The sequence below is a fragment of the Pseudonaja textilis genome, chromosome 8, assembly GCF_049901715.1.
Source record: "Pseudonaja textilis isolate UNSWEBS1 chromosome 8, rPseTex1.2, whole genome shotgun sequence".
Classification (NCBI taxonomy): Eukaryota; Metazoa; Chordata; class Lepidosauria; order Squamata; family Elapidae; genus Pseudonaja; species Pseudonaja textilis.
Genome location: NC_141997.1, coordinates 32524912 through 32542088, shown reverse-complemented (window position 1 = coordinate 32542088; position 17177 = coordinate 32524912). Strand labels below are relative to the sequence as shown.

At 37.4% G+C, this 17177-nt stretch overlaps 1 protein-coding gene and 1 long non-coding RNA gene across 3 annotated transcripts in view; one reads left to right on the top strand and one right to left on the bottom strand.

Moving 5' to 3' along the window:
* The window catches only part of GPC6 (glypican 6), a 900996-nt gene that overhangs the window by 393631 nt on the left and 490188 nt on the right, over positions 1–17177 (top strand). The window lies entirely within an intron of this gene.
* Positions 7010–17177, bottom strand: part of LOC148125167 (uncharacterized) — a 58329-nt gene continuing 48161 nt past the window's right edge. The window contains exon 3 of the long non-coding RNA XR_015744452.1: positions 7010–7134. This is a non-coding gene — a long non-coding RNA (uncharacterized LOC148125167). The remainder of the gene's footprint in view (positions 7135–17177) is intronic.

Below are 17177 nucleotides of genomic sequence, written 5' to 3'. Positions count from 1 at the left end.
ATAAAGTCATAGTAAGGATAAAATGGGATGGGGAGAGAGCTAAGGATGCTTCTATTCTAGCTCATATGAGAAAGTAGTGCGCAATTAGAATTGAAATTATGCAACTCCAGCTGAATATATGCAGTGTGTTTACATGTGTGTGTATGCACACACACACACACACACACACACATTTATTAAATTGCCACCCCCCTTCCTCCAAGAGCTTAAAACAGCATGTGTGTTCCTTCTCTAGTTGCACATGTGCACAAACATCAACCCTAGTTCAATTGAAAGGCAAGAACAAACGCCAAATTAGCCATGGCCTTTTATGGCCAAACAGAGATTTGAAAGTAGGTTGCCTTTTCACCCCATACTCCTAGTGTCTGCTGAAGCTGCTACTACCTTCCAAAATCTTTGGAAACAAAACAACCTTGAAATATTTTAATTACACAGGCAGACAAACTCTGAGCCAGATGTGAACTTATTATGACCCTGAGTGTTTATCTTAATGTTACGTAGGAACTACATTTAGCTAAAAGAAACTCTAGCCAGTTTTATGAACAGGATACATAGCTTTCTTCCTAAACTACCCTCAATGGAATTTGATACAATTCTGAATGCATTTTTGTTTTGCACATCTTCAAGCAAAAAATATAAGATTTATGAAGTGCTTCTAGATTCAGAAATATTACATCTGAAGGCAGGACAAGAAGCAATGGATGGAAACTAATCAAAGGGAAAACCGATTTAGAATTAAGGAGAAATTTCCTGACAGTGAAAACAATTAACCAGTGGAATTGCTTGCCTTCAGAAGTTGTGGGTGTTCCATCACTGGAGGCTTTTAAGGAGAGGCTGAACAGACATCTGTCCGAAATTGTCTAAGGGTCTCCTGCTTGAGGAGGGGGTTGGACATGAAAACCTCCAAGTCCTTTCCAACTCTGTTAATGAGGATCATGAGATCGTGATCCCATGATGTCTTCAGGAAACCATAGGATAAAAAATATTGCTCTTTATTAACAGCACATGACTCTGTCCCTCTTTTTGCAAATTTAACTCTCGGCACTAATCACAATCAGAACTTAGACAAACTAAAATTGTTGGAAGTATTTTATCCAATTCCATTTTAAATTGCTTTGATCAAATTGGGGTAATAATTTGTTTCTGGAATTCTGCACTTTGATATGGCCCAAAGGCTAATCAATCAATCAATCAATCAATAATAATAAATAATGGAAGCTGTTAAGTAAACATAAGCATAAACAATAGCAATCCATATCTGTGTTCCAAAATTGCAGAGGTAGTACTCTAAGAGCTTCACTATTTCTCTTGTGGCTTTTTACAAGCAAAGTTCCTTGTAAGATGATTCACATATGTTTATAAACAGCACCTGAATCTGTAAATGAGCAGCACTTAATGTTCTCCAAAGTGACCTGTCATTTACATAAAATAGGATGAGTATTAAAAGAGATCATTGATGGGATTTCCCTGGAGTAGGATGGTGAAAGTCAGTCTTGGTTTCTCCATCAAACATCTCTTAGAAAGTAACAAGACAGAGGAAGCTTGTGGAGCCTAGATTTTGGAATTCTTTCCAATCTCTTTGCCAGCATCAATGAGAAGCCTGGGATGGGCTGCATATGTTTTGGTCTGAGCTGTTGGGCTTAGTAGAGGACAGTTGCCAACATTACAAGCATGGCCCTATTGCCTTTCCCATAGGGATGCAGTGAAGGATATTTCATCTCCACTACCTCATCTGAATCTGATCTTTCTTTGGCTAGCTTCTTCACCACATCAACTTTGTTTCCCTTTTATTTAATTTTCAAAGAATTGTTGTGAAGATGGACAGATGCAGTTTCCATTTTCCTTCCATGAGTTCTTGCCATTATTCTGCTGAGTTGGAAGAAAGGACAGTTTTTTAAAAAACCCAATGAACCAGGCAATCTGGATCTGGACTCTTTCCCTACCCAACATCAGATGTTTGTTAGATTTCATCATGTTATTTTCTCTACACAAAGATTTCTCAGTCTTTGCATTGCTTTCTAATGCTCACATAGAACAATGTTTTCAATGGACATTTCTATTGTGATGACTATCTAGCCATTTTCATGGAATCCCTTTATTTGAATAACAATAACAGTAACAACAACATTCAATAAATAGACCAAGTGCCAAAACTAGTTTAAACATCTGGCTGACTGTGAGACCAACAATAACAATGATAATAATGGCTGGCTCTTGAAAAAGCAAGAATCTATTGGCATAGAACATGCCTCAGTGTGACCTCCAAAAAGCATACTTTTTGTGAAAACATCTGTACTCTTGAAGTATTCAGAAGAAACATCTATAAGGCAAAAATATTTTTTTTTTTGTGGTTTTAGCTTCAAGCATGAGAAAAAACTAACCTCTTTTTCCCCCAAGCATCTTCTTAATAACATGAATCCAGGAGTCTACCTTCCTATCTCCAGTGGAAGCAGTACTGATTTCCTGTCTAAATTGTGTAAGGGTGTAGAGAGCACATTTCACAATATGGCATTACAAAGGTCTTTGTTGCCTCTGGCGTACATCTTCAGAACAATTTCTTCGCTCACATCCTGATACTGTAGGTAGCTTTGCTTCTAAAGAAAAAGAAAGAAAAGAAGACCACTATTATTTCAATTTGATGTGGATGTGAGCCTCATTTCCCCGGTTGCTCATTCAGAAAATACCTTTTGATGCCTTCATACATCACAAATCCAGTTGCAATCAAGAGCAAACTTTTCTTTGGGTACTCAGTTTGAAGATTTGCAATGTACTATTCTTAATATATAATGTGTGCAAGTATGTATATTTGTATAACAGTTAACATATTAGGGAAAGGCATGCAAAAAAATTGCATATTATTAAAATAAATAAGGAGTAATGTATATACAGAAAGGAATATGAAAATGAATGAATATAAAAAAAAATCTAATGACTAGATGTTAATGTTAATGCTGTTTTCTTGGCAACAATGTAACAGTTTCCTATTTCTTTTTTAAAAAACACAACAACTTCCAAACCTATTTACAACTCTTTTTATCTGTGTGATAACCTGTTCCAATTTTATGTAACCCACTCAAGAACAGCTAAGGTTGGAGGCACAAGGTACTGCCACCTGGATGGGCAAAACGTAGGTATGCTCAGATGAATTTGCATCAAAATAAAGAGTGTTTATGAAACTCAAATACTTTGCCCGCCTAATGAGAAGGAAGGACTCAATGGAGAAGAGCCCAATGCTGGGAAAGATCGAGGGCAACAGAAGAAGGGGATGACAGAGAATGAGGTGGCTGGATGGAGTCACTTGAAGCATCAGGCATGAGCTTAAATGGATTCCAGAAGATGGTACAGGACAGGAAGGCCTGGAGGAACATTGTCCATGGGGTCACGATGGGTCGGACATGACTTTGCAACTAATAACAAAAAAGAGTGTCTGTTTCGATTTTTTTTTGTGAGAGCCCTTCTGCTTGTAAATTGTGCTATAAATTGTGCGAAGAATGGATGTACTGAAAGTGAGATAGGGAAGCTGAAATGGACAGATTCATGTATCATCCTACCTCTAGCCCAATAGTAGGCTTCCTTTTGGTGATCCGGAACTTATTTTTTTTTTTTTAAAGCATCCTTTTGGTCCTACGATCAATCCAGTGGTGACTTGAGAAGGAAATGGGATGAGGGCATTTGCTCTGCCCTTGTTTTGGGTAAGTGGGTGAGTAGAAGGGAATGAAAAAAAAGGTTACAATCTATTTTATAAGCAGAAGGGCATAGAGCTGTAATTTGGTGATTCGCTGCCAAATTTCACTAGCATGAGGAGGGAAGACCCAGGAGGCTGCAAGCAGGGTTTCCATCGTTGCCCTCACATTTCAAGTTTGTCTTCTTATTCCGAGTCCGTTTTGCTTAAAATGGGAAGATTCAATAACCTTGAACAGAAATCTCCACTCAGCTGTGAAGTTCTGCAAAGTCCACCATGCCTCATAGAGCTACTGAGACCATCAAATGTGGCTGGGAGGGAAGTGTTATACATTCAACCTTGAGCTGTTCGAAGGAAAAAAAGATATTATTAAAACACATGAATGTAAAATACAGGAACATGTTTGTTCGTTTTTTTCAAATAGGAGACACGATAGCAGTGTTCCAATATCTCAGGGGCTGCCACAAAGAAGAGGGAATCAAGCTATTCTCCAAAGTTCCTGAGGGCAGGACAAGAAGCAACGGGTGGAAACTAATCAAGGAGAGAACAACTTGCCTCCAGAAGTTATAAATGCTCCAACACTGGAAGTTTTTAAAAAGATGTTGGATAACCCTTTGACTGAAGTGGTGTAGGGTTTCCTGCCTAGGCAGGGAGTTAGACTAGAAGACCTCCAAGGACCCTTCCAACTTTGTTATTCTATTCTATCTATCATCTATCTATCTATCCGTGATGACCCAGGGTGGGATACAAAATAAACACAGTCACAAAAAACAGGTGAAGCCTCTATTATTCCTTCACTTTGCTTCCAAGCTCCAAATATCCTTGACTGGAGACAATAAACTCCCACACAAGCAGTTACCAGAAGGAGGAAAATGCCGTTTAAATTTATAAAGAGTGAAAAACAACCCAAACTCAGAGAGGAACCATAAACTAGAGATATTTCCACACTTTGTTTCCAGCACTTGCCAGTACTAATGTCTGTCCTCTTATCCAATTGTCACAGCTGCAGCCCATGAAGAGGATCAAGGCCCTCTCCTCCTGAGTAGACCACATCTCTCCCTTATCCTTTCCTCCCTGCGTGCCCTAGGATGGAGAGAGGATGGGCCTGAGTCCTTCTCTGACTGCCTAGCCGGCCTCTGCCCTTCCCCAGCCTCCTCCACAACCACCAGAGCCACACTTCCACTCCCTGTGGGCTGTTCCTCCTCTCCCTCAGAGTCAGTCTTCACCAGGGCATGACTCTATCTATCTATCTATCTATCTATCTATCTATCTATCTATCTATCTATCTATCTATCCATCTATCATCTATCTATCATTGAGTCTATGTTTATCATCACTCCCTCCCCCACCCCTCTCTCTCCACCTACAGAACTTTTATCATTTTGTTGAAAATGCAGCAAAAAGCAGATTTTATTCTGGGCAGTGGGTTGGCGTTAAATACAGAATACAAACAGTTATGCAGGTAATTCTTGACTTAACAACAGTTCATTTAGTGGCCGTTCAAAATTACAATGGTACTGGAAAAAAGAAACATGATCATTTTTCACACTTATGACCGTTGCAGCATCCTCTTGGTCATGCGATCAAAATTCAGATGTTTGACATCTGGTTCATATTTATGACGGTTGCAGTGTCCCAGGGTCATATGATCTGCTCTTGCGACGTTCTGACAAGCAGAGTGAATGGGAGAGCCAGAGTCACTTAACAACCGTGTTACTAACTTAACAACTGCAATAATTCACTTAAACAACGGTAACAAGGAAGGTCGTAAGATGGGGTAAAACTCAATAAATGTCTTGCTTAGCAATATAAATGCTGGGTTCAATTGTGGTCGTAAGTCAAGGACTACCAGTATGTCCCTAGAAGCAATTCCAATCAACTCCCCCCAAAATAAGCACTTGAAGGAAATCAGCATCCCAGAATGATCCAGTTTAAGAGTCTTATAAATAGTAGTGCAATTCCAGCAATGGGATGAATAAGTTCCTCTCCTACTGGTCAAGAATGAGTAGAATTTCAATATGGTGATACAGCTTGGAATATTTTGCAGGAAGAGCAGGGGTCGGATTCAACTGATGTTACTATCAGTTCAGTGACTATGTTTTGCACGTAGTCACCTTATGCTGTGCCGCCCGGACAGCTGAAAAGTGCTGTTGCAGGTGCGCAGCGTTGAAAAATTTTTCCTGCTTTTTCAACCTCAGCTGTGCCGCCAAAGCAGCTGATGTTGAAAAACAGGAAATAAAGGACAGGTAAGAGCCCAGGCGGGCGGGCAGGCCAAACAGCAGCAAACACTGAACCGGTTTGATGTCTTCTGCTCTTCAGAACTACTGGTTCTATAGAACTGGGCAGAACCGGTAGCATCCCACCCATGAGAAGTGTCTGCCCACAGGGAAATACCATTGATATAAAGAGACACTTAAGCTATTAACTGGTTGGTAGTTCTCTATATAGGCAATTATGGACCAGAAGGAAAATAGCTCTTTCACTATCAATTTTTTTACAAGCATCATAAATTCACTATCATCATGCTCAGGTGCACGATGTCCTAATATCTAACTTTTTTAAAGTATTTTTTAAAAAACGATGATTTGTATTATATTTGAATCAATCTTTCACATGTGCTTCTATGTTTTTGTGTACAATTTTTATTATTTATTTTATTAAACACTTTTAAACCAGCTAAAAGTTAACACAAACTAATATAAAGAAGAAAAATCAAAGAAAAAGTAAAAAGTACAATACAAAAAAGTTAAAAAAAAAAAGAAAGAAAAACTATCAAGTAGTTTCTGATATTTTTCAGAGCAGTTTTAAGTACAAATATATATTTAAACTCTGTCTCTACATTGGATTGCTCCTCTTTCTGTAATCTATCCTGTCTAATAAACAAAACCATAAATCACTTTTTATTTTATGCAAAAAACCCATTAGACATTCCAACCACCAATAAATGTCTTTTCTCTGATCAAACAAATCAATTTATCCATTTCAACAAAATCTGTCAATTTTACCAACCATTCCTTCATACTGGATAGTGTTGAAAATTTCCACCTCTGTACATATCGTAATTTCATCACAGTAATCATATATTGAAGTAATCTGCCATGATGTTTTTTTCTGTTTATCCATTAACCCCAAAAGGAAAAGCTCTGACTTTAATTTAATATTCATCTTTAAAATCTTTTACTTACCGTTGTAAGTCAAGGACTACCTGCACTCAAAGATCAAAGAGCACACTCAAGGGTAGTGTGCTCAAGAGGAGACCGGAAGTCCAGAGGCATGTATGAAATGATTGAAGCAACAAATCCTAGCCTATCTTTGCATGGAAATCAGGGGTGGGTTTCTACTGGTTCTGTCCACCTCTGTAGAACCGGTAGCTCTGAAGAGCAGCAGACATAGAAATGGTTCTATGTCTGCTGATATTTTTGCCCACCCACCCACCTGGGTTCTTACCTGACCTTTATTTCTTGCTTTTTCAACTTCAGCTGCCATGCGAGGCACAGCTGCAGTTTAAAAAGTAGGAAAAGAGGGCTTTTTGAAAGGCTGCTTCTCTGCACGCAGTGTGCTGATGACAATTTACAGGTGCCCGCTCGCAGCGTGCAGGGAAGCACATCATAAATCACCGAACCTCGTAAATCCCGAACCAGGTGTTAACCCTGTTGGATCCCACCCCTGATAGAAATGCATCTGTTTGCTAACATTCATTGATTCCATGGTTTCCTTTTGAAAACTATTTCAGTTTTTCTCTTTGTTTACTCCTACTGATATACTAAATGGCACTTTTGAATGGGATCCTAGGGATGTAGCTCTTTTGATAATGCTGATACCATACAGGGGTTTGCAGGAGTTTGGGAGAGTCCCTAGCTGAGGTTCTGTGCAGTTCAGAGAACCCCCAAATCCCACTCCTGGCTGGCCCCGCCCAGCCCTCCCCTCCCCGGAGTCCCCATGCAGCCTGTTTTGGATGCAGGTTAAGTGCAGGGCACGCACAGAGGCTCGGGGAGGGCGAAAAACAGGCCTCCTGGAAGTTTGGGAAGGCCGTAAATGGGCCCGTTTCCAGCTTCCAGAGAGACTCCGGAGCCGAGGGAGGCCATTTTTACCCTCCCAGAGGCTCAAGGAAACCCTCCGGAGCCTGGGGAGAGGAAAAAAGCCCCCCTGCCATGGTGCAGGAAGCCAACTAGGCCACGCCCACCATGGCCACGCCCACCCAGCAACCACCCAGATAACCCTTTGCTAAGTATTTTGAAACACTCCCCTGACTGGAAGATATGCAGGATCTGCATGTAAACATTAAATGATAGTTTTATTGTTAAAATGAAAGAAGTGACCCACACATGTATATTGTGCGTTGTATCCTGGTTTGTTCCTGAAGGACCTCAGATGGCTTTTGCAAAGGAAGAGAAATTAAAAGAAAATTAATAGTAGGAAATAACCGGTAGGAATGAGATTTAGTTGCACAATTATTACACAATTATTATAAAGATGGTTATAATTATTATAAAGATACATCTGAAGAGAACATATACTGAAATATAAGTTTTTTCAGAACTACTTTTTTAATTACTGGAATTACTTATGCTCTATGACTTAAGAAAGAGATTCCATTTTTGAATGATGTATCCATAAACAAAGCTGTGTGAAATATAGTTGGTAAAAAATAAAAGAAGACATTCACAGTGCCTTTAAAAAGAAATCTTGTAATAGCAAGAACATTGAGCTGGAAAATTGGACTCCATCATAGCCCATATTTCTTTTCCATGTCAGGCAGAGTCCTTTTCAAAAGCTTTCTTCTCTATTTTTTAAATGTCAGTGAAGATAACAATCAGAGAAAAATTCACTTCAACCTTCACTCTCCAATTTTCACAGTGTAACAAAACCTTACTGTTAATTCCTTACAGCGTGATCACTATACTTGGCCAGGTCTGGGATAGTCCAGAGTCAATTTTCCCCCATTACAGAATTCCTGCTGACCTTAGAAAATGTACATATGTTTCTCCAGAAATAAAACAGGCCAAAGAGCAGGATCAGATCAGATCACAAGACAATCAATGCGACCCAAAGCATTTACGAAGATCTTTTAAAGCAACTTAGCAAAGCGCACCTCTCTATTAAACTCATTAGGAGTATCTCCGGAGACAACTTAACTGGGCTGTAGTAAAGAAATAAACATTTAGAGTATGAAAAAAGGAAGCCTGAACATAGGTTAAGAACTTCATTAAAATGTAGTCATCAACTAGTCATAAAACATTTTAACTGCCCTTGATAATGATAGATTAAGAAAAATGGTCCGATATAAAAGAATGGATCACTCTGAATTTTATGCTCATCTTTTTAAATTTTGATCCTTTTTTTTAACATTAAATCACCAAAGTGGGATAGCTGGAAAAAATATAAAATAAAGGGGAAAATTCTTCATATAGTGAACAAAGTATGGTTTTTCCATACAGTTAACAAAATCATTCTATGATTGAGATTTCTCAGATAAAAATGAATCTGGAAAGCAGTTGCAGTATTTTCTGGGTTTTACATTTTCGTTGCTGTTTGCTTTTTTGCAGAATACATTCCAGAGTTTAAAAACAACTGCAGGCCTTTTCTGCATGTACTCTTTGACTTACCACAACAGTTAAGCCACAAAGGAACTTCTGGTTTGAGCTTCTTCAGCGACAGACCAAAACCTCGTCTCTGCGAGGCTTTGATCCGTGCTCTCCGCTGGAGCGCCCCGAGCCGGCTGGTTTCGGGGCTAAGCCACCCCATAGAGGTGGTGAAGAGGGGGGAGACTGCCAGCAGGGTTGAGGAGAGCCGCATCTCTCCTCCCCAGCTGGTCATTACTCCCTTTCCCGAAGGCGGTTGCAGCGGTGGTCAGAAATGGCCACCACAAAGAAGAACTTGACTGGAAAAGAATGTGCAGGAGGCAGATAAGAAGAGAAAGTTTTGGTTGACCAGGTCAAACAGCAAAAGCAACAAATAAGGTACCCTGGAATTGAAACTGTTAAAAAACAATAACATTGTTCCCTAAGAAGATTTTTAAGCTGCAAAGGAGAGAGAAAAGGGAAAAGATTTGGTTTTCTCCTTTTCCTATACCGACAGCTAAGAGACTTAAGCAAGAAATTGGAAAAAAAATCCACTTTGACATCAATAGGCATTTAATGCTAAAAAATAAAAAGTCAAAGGGATAATAAAGATTTCTGGATAATTAAAAGCTTTTGAAAACAGGAAAGGAGAGATGAAGAATAAAAGGGCAGGATCTGGAAGGGAGGAGACTGCCTGGAATTAAAAAAAAACTTACAGCAAAATCTCAACAAGACTTCCAAAAGATGCATTCTAACTGAAATATCGCAACAAAACTCCCAGGAAGAGAAAGTCGAAAAAGAAATAAGAAGATATAACTCGGGACTATCTGGATTACTTGATGAAATAAGGGAAAAATTAATTATGGAGATTATGTGTGTTTTTAAGGAAGTATGATATTTAATTGAAAAGAAGTGTTAAAGATGTTATGGTTTTAATGATTATTAATGATAGAACTGAACTGGAATGGAATGAGGGTTTATAATTACATATATTTACAATCTTTCTTTTTTAAAAAAGAATATAGTGTGTATTATAAGAATGTGCCAAACAGAATTCGATTGGAAGTTATGTATTATGTATTATATTGAAGGTCATAAACTTAAGGTATATATTAAAGTTTAAATAAGAGTTGAATGGATGTAATTAAGAGATATAAAGGTATCATACTCCAATTAGTAACTACAGGAGAAAATTTCTTTAATGAGAAAAGATAATATGAAATTGAAACAGAACAGACAAAAGTATAAATATAATGATTTAAATTGAGATGAGATAATCAAAATAAAATTGAGAAAATTAAAAGAGGGGAAAAACTATATAGAAAATGTAACATAGTATAAGATATGGAACAGAATACAAAAAGGAGCATGAAATTGGGTTTTGTGTCTGTATAAAGAAGTTCAACCAGGGACCATGCTATTTTCAAAAAAGATGTTTTACTTGTATTTTGTGTGTAAAAACCCAAATAAAACTTTATTAAAAAAAAAACAATTGAGCCACAAATGTCTGTTGCTAATGATACCATTTTTAGGTTGGTTTTACCCCATTTAATTACCTTTCTGGCCACAGTTGTTAAGTGAAACACTGCAGTTGTTAAGTTGGTAATATGATTGTTAAGTGAATCTTGTTGATTTTTCTTGTCAGAAGGTTGTAAAAGATTATCATATCATCCCTGGACATTGCAACCGTCATAAATATGAGTCAGTTGCCAAGTGTCTGCATTTCAATCATATGACCATGGGGAAGCTACAATGGTCATAACTGTGAAAAATGGTCATAAGCAGAGGTAGTATTCAGCAGGTTCTGACCAGTTCTGGAGAACCAGTAGTGGAAATTTTGAGTATTTGGGAGAACCAGTAGCAGAAAGTTTGAGTAGTTTGGAAATACCACCTCTGACTGGCCCTGGCCCCGCCTTTTTTCTGCCTCCCAAGTCCCAGCTGATTGGCTGGGTCTTCTTTTGTTGCCCTGCACAGGAGAACGGAGCTGGAAAGCAGGTTAGTGGGGTGGAGAGGGAATGGGATTTTACAGTAATCTTCCCCCTGGAGTGGGATGGGAATGGAGATTTTGAGGATCTTTCCCCTGCCATGCCCACTAAACCACGCCCACAGAACCGGTAGTAAAAAAAATTTGAATCCCACCACTGGTTATAAGTCACTTTTTTCAGTGCTGTTGTAAGTTCAAATGGTCACGACATGAACTGTTGTAAGTCGAGGACTAACTGTATAAGCAGGCTGAACATAAATCTCTTTTGAAAGATTGCCTGGCCCAAGAATGTTTCAAAAATAAGAAACGAAGAGTTGGGGTCCCTAAATTAATGTTTGAATAGATGCTTTAGTTAAATACACAGAGATGCCAAATTAATTCTATAATAATATATATATTTGCTTACAAAAATTAAATATATACTTGTTCTAGAAATTGGTCCCTTCTGCTGCCTTCTGTTTGGGAGATCAATTTCTTTGGGAGCAATGCAATTCAAAAAATGTTCTATTCTATAATCTTCACTTGTAACATTTTGAATATGTCCAGCGTACTGAAAAGTTATCTCTCTGTGTGATTTCCCTTTTAAAAAATTATGTTTTGTTTTTTCCTTCTTTTACTACAAAATGGAGCATTCAGCATGCAAATCTGTATCTTGAGGGTTCTGTTTTCTTTTCTAATTCAACTGAAATTTCTAAATGCTTGCCCAGTTGCCAGGGCCAAAAAGAGATGGATGCTGGAGTATTTTACTAACAAAGAACAAGGCCAAAATGATAAAATATTAATCCTGTTATTTTACATGCGGATATGGATGAAGCAGAAACAATTACCCCAATTTTAATTCCCTTGTAGATGAATACAATTATAATACCTTGTCTATGTACAAAGTAGAATCCACACATCACAATTCTGGATTTCATTTAAAAGTAAACTTTACCAATGTGAAATATATTAAAGCAGTAAACATATAAGAGATTAAACTTTCATAAACAGTGAGAGCTCATTGCTTTGTAAATGAGTAAATAATAAACATCTTAGAGCAAAGAAAAACACTAATGTGACTCGAAGCCTTGTGTTTCTGGAAAACTTTTGATTTATTCTTTTAATCATTTGTTAGTGCCTTTATATGGCAATTAAGGAATGGAAATGGGTTGCAACAGACCTTCCTTCAATTGTCAACCTTTTTTTTTAGAGATAATATCAAAAACAATTGCTAAACGTGCACTGAAAGACTTCTGCTGAGATGTACTTTTATCTTGTATGAGTAAAGGATATTTTTTACTGACAGCCAGGAACCTTAAATAATTAAATGCTGAGTGATATTATCTTTCCCTCAAAGAGAAATCATTCTTCATTCTTCACAAGGCTTAGTTTTATTCACAGGATTGATTTTTTAAATATTGCATCCTGGAAATATCAGCATTGGTGGCAACAGATCCTAAATATTTATTCATTTCCTTTCTATCCTAGGTGATTCTCAGACAGAGGCATTTATTCTTATGTGATTCTCCTATTTACAGCAAATGGGTTATTTTTTTTTTGTTTGGTGCACAAACATTATTTGGTTAAAAAGTGCAGTTGCTTAGAAAAAGGCAGCTTGTGTTAATCATACTTAATTCATTCATAGTAACCTTCATGGTGTGAGTCCAAGACAAAGGCCACGATGAAAAATGCTTGCACAGTTTGTCCAATATATCTGACTTTTGAAGAGACAGATGGCTCTTCTTAGCCCCTTGTAGATGCATTTTAACCAGCATTGAGCTAAAATGGGATGGTTTTCATAAAATATGGCTCTGTTTTATAAGATGCTGAATCAATTTGCTGACTCTTACCTTTCTTCAGTCCACATGCATACAGTTGACTATCGAAGCAAAATACAGTATTGTTGGGAGGGCATTTTCAAGTACTGCAGCAGCTGCAGATAATTCCTGGAGGAACTGGGTTCTAACCCATCTGTGCTTCTAAATTATTTTCAATGTGATCTGTATAATCATAAAATATTTTAGAACTGTCTATCAAGATTCAGACTGGAAGGATAGGGAATGGGGAAACAGTTTAATCATTTCTTTGTTAGATCTACATTCTGCATTTCCTACAAAGCTCTGGGAAGGAAACACACTACATTTTGCCCTCAAAAACCAACCTGTCTTATTTAGTCAAGAAACCTTGACTAAATGATAGGGTTCTTTTCTTAGAACACTTAACGTTCATTAGTAGAAAGCCTAAGAAACATACAGGATAAAATGGGATAGGAGAACTAAATCAGGAACCAAGTTAGAATCCAGCCTTTTAAAATCATTGAATTATTCTTAAAATTCATCAAACTGTTCTTAACAGGGAATAAACGTTATATAGAGTAGCACTGATCTGTATGACCTATAATAAATGTTAATATATGAAGTCATAATCTGGTTTTAGGTTTCTTCCTTGCTGATAACGAGTACTGAACAGCCTGATGTTTTAAAATTGCATATTACAACAAAATGGCTATAGAGAAAATTGATTTTTTTACTCAAGTTTCTTTGTCGTATAATGACCTATAAGTTCAACAAAGAGTTTGAAAAGTCTTTGTGAATTTATCTATAGAGCTTAATATTGTGTAGTTTCTTCCACTAATGTTGCTGCATAGTAATTTGATTAAATTGTCTCTTTCACAGAGACCTGTGGCCTGTCTCTTTCCACAAAGTGTCCCTATAGCCTCCTATATAATTTTATTAGTGCTCATTGGCATTGCTTTGATCCTTTTCCCAAGATACCTGTTCCATATTATCAATGATCAGGCCTAATAACATATACAGGTCCTTAAACAACATCAAACGTTCAGTTTTTATACTTTTGAATTGTTGAAACTGTGGAGCATGTCCTTTTATATTGCCCTATGTGTAACGCAGGCAGATCTAAGTTACTGTCTCTCCTTGAAACAGACTATTCTAGACCCAGTGTTAGTATTTTATTCTTATATTGTCTAGGGGGTGGCTCCTCATATATCACATCTTTGGTTTCCAAATTTTTTTTAAGAGTTGTAACCATCAGAGGTTTTTGGTGACCAATGGTTCATGATTAATTTTCCCATGTTCTTCTTTTGTTGTACTTGTGTTTTGGTCTGTGACCGCAAATAAAGTATTATTATTATTATTATTATTATTATTATTATTATTATTATTATTATTATTATTATTATTATTATTATTCTGCATTTTGTTTAAATATAGGAATCAAATATTTATTTGGTACAAACTGACCAACAACAGAAGTATCTCACACAATGTAACAGCACCTTAAATTTTATTGCCAAGGTCTTCACTTCTAACCAGGCATTTCTAACCATACTCTTAAATCCAAGAGATGATTCTCCTATGGTTCTTCAATTTTTAGCAAATTGTATCTCTTTGTTCCTAACAGCATCCTTGGATGATAGCTTAAATCAGTTGATTATCAGTTGACCTGCTTTCTTCACTTTCATGAGAAAAAAATGTGCCTCAGTGTGACCTCATGAATTCCAACATTATGGAAGTTTGCTTGTTTGTTTGTTTGTCAAACATGTGCAAGATAACAAGTATAAGTATGAACATAAAAAAGAACAAAGGAAGTAAATACAAATAAATGGGGAGTAAGACAGGGACAGTAGGCACGCTAGTGCGCTTATGCATGCCCCCTTTAAGGATCTCTTAAGAATGGGGTGAGGTCCACAGTAGACAGTTTGAGGTTGAAGCTGTGAGGGGTTGAGGCTGTAACAACGGAGTCAGGTAGGACATTCCAGGCATTGACAACTCTGTTGCTGAAGTTGTACAGTAATTTGGATTTATGTACAGTAATGTGTGTATGATGAACCCACATTTGGCATGGGATACCCATCTTATCATCTTCAGAATGAGACCCATGTAGATGCTTCATTTGTTATAAGTCCTCATATTGCTAAAATTCAATGTTAGTCACTGAAATGCCAATGTAATTGCTGATTGATTGGGATCATGGAGCAAATAACATTTGTAAATAAGAAAAGGGCATTTAAACAACAATAGATGGGTAAACACAATGAGAATGAAAATCATCATTTTTATTGTACTATATCAGGGATGTCAAACTGATGGCCCATGCGCTGGATGTGTTATACACAGGCCATGCCCCGCAAAGGGTAAAAAAAATCACAAAAGGTCACATGATGGCAACGTGATGTCACAAGTTTGACATCTGTGTACCATATTGTGGATAGACAACAGAGAAAAATAAATAATACACATAGGTTTTGTGGTGGTTTGTGCAAGGCTGAAACTAAATCTCGTATTTTGATTTGAAATCTAGTGAGCTTTCAGAAATAAAGATAGAGATTTAAGAAATTAAGTTCTATACAAATAGAAATTAAGGAACTCACATTTTGAAGCTCTTTATAACCAATTAAAAAGTGTCATTTTGTTGTAGTGGTTAAGCCAAGACGTTAAACACCAGGAGACTGTGAGTTCTAGCCCCTTTTAGGCATAAAGCCAGCTGGGTAACCTTGGGTCAGTCACTTTCTGTGAGCCCGAGGAAGAAGGCAAGGATAAACCATTTCTGAAAACTTTGCCAAGTGAACTCTAGGGACCAGTTCATGTAGTCACCAGGAGAAACATTGACTTAAATGAACCCTCCTCCAGCAAAACAGAATCCAGTTAAATTCAGCTTTACAGAAATGCTCAGATGCATTGAACATTTAATTTCTCTATTTCTTTAATGACCACGGCTATTATTAATGAGGGAGCAGGCATAGCAATAAAAGTTCTTTGGGGATGAAGAAGAATGTGCTATTGTGATTTTATTGCCTGCTTCTATGCATAAGGAGTTAAGCATCCTTCAGAAGCTGATGAAAAGAAATACTGCTTATTCTTTTGAAAAAGGATAATGTATTTAGTATAAGAATAATCTGCTGTCCTTCAGACATATTAGAATAACCAGATATTCCCAGATAGCCTAATTCAGGACTCGTACCATCTACGCTTTTGAAGGACATTGAATTAAAAAGGCCAATTTAGAAGATCTGTTGTCAAAATGAGTTGTGGTAAATGGTGAACATTATTTATATTTTGTTCTATTGTGGGGTTTTTTTCCTTCTGTTAATGGGAATTCAGAACAGCTTATCAAGTACAGTTTGGGGAACCATTCTGAAGTATTTCTTTCATGAAACATTTGCTTTTCCACTCTGCTTTATAGCCGAAACTACACATCTGCGGCCACCTCTGCAAGAAATGGTCATATAAATTCTCTTCTTTTTCCCTGTTTAACATTTTGTGTGGAAAAGGGAATGACTGCACAGATGTTCTTCCCCGAATTCATGGGGGAGCAGAATTGCTACTGCTGGCATATTCCCAAATGCTAGAGCACCTGCTGCTTCTGTTTCCCCCAAATCCCCACGTTTAGTGTTAATAGCTAGGTTTAGACAAATGTTTCTATAATGTTCACATTGTGTTAAGCACAATTTAGCACATCAGTTTGGAAAGCTATCCAAGAATAATTAATGAAAATTCATAGTATTTTCATGCATAGAGTGTCAACTCTCAAAATGACTCTAGCAGAAGCCATATTTTTCTTGCTTCATTTCTTAGTTATGGGGGCAGGGGGACTTATGGAATGCAAAATGTTTTCCTCCAATGTGCCAGACATAACAATGATAAGGCTCCTGAGAACCAAGGTCAGCTCAGCATGCCCTGGCAATGGCAGGAGGAAATGCTGAGAAGTTCATCACCAACTTGGTTGGCTAACTTGACCTGTGGCCAATATCTATTCTTTAAAAACCACGGGAATTATTAAGTATTAGTTTCACATTTGACTGTGCCAATATGATGTACCCAATAAACAGGATTTTTGAGGAAGCTAAGACCTCAGAGTCTTGAATTAATTGGGAGCATTACTCCTGAACCATGAGTTCACGAATTCCCCCAAATTGCATTATTTTCCTCCTAGGATGGGATAAATTTTAAAG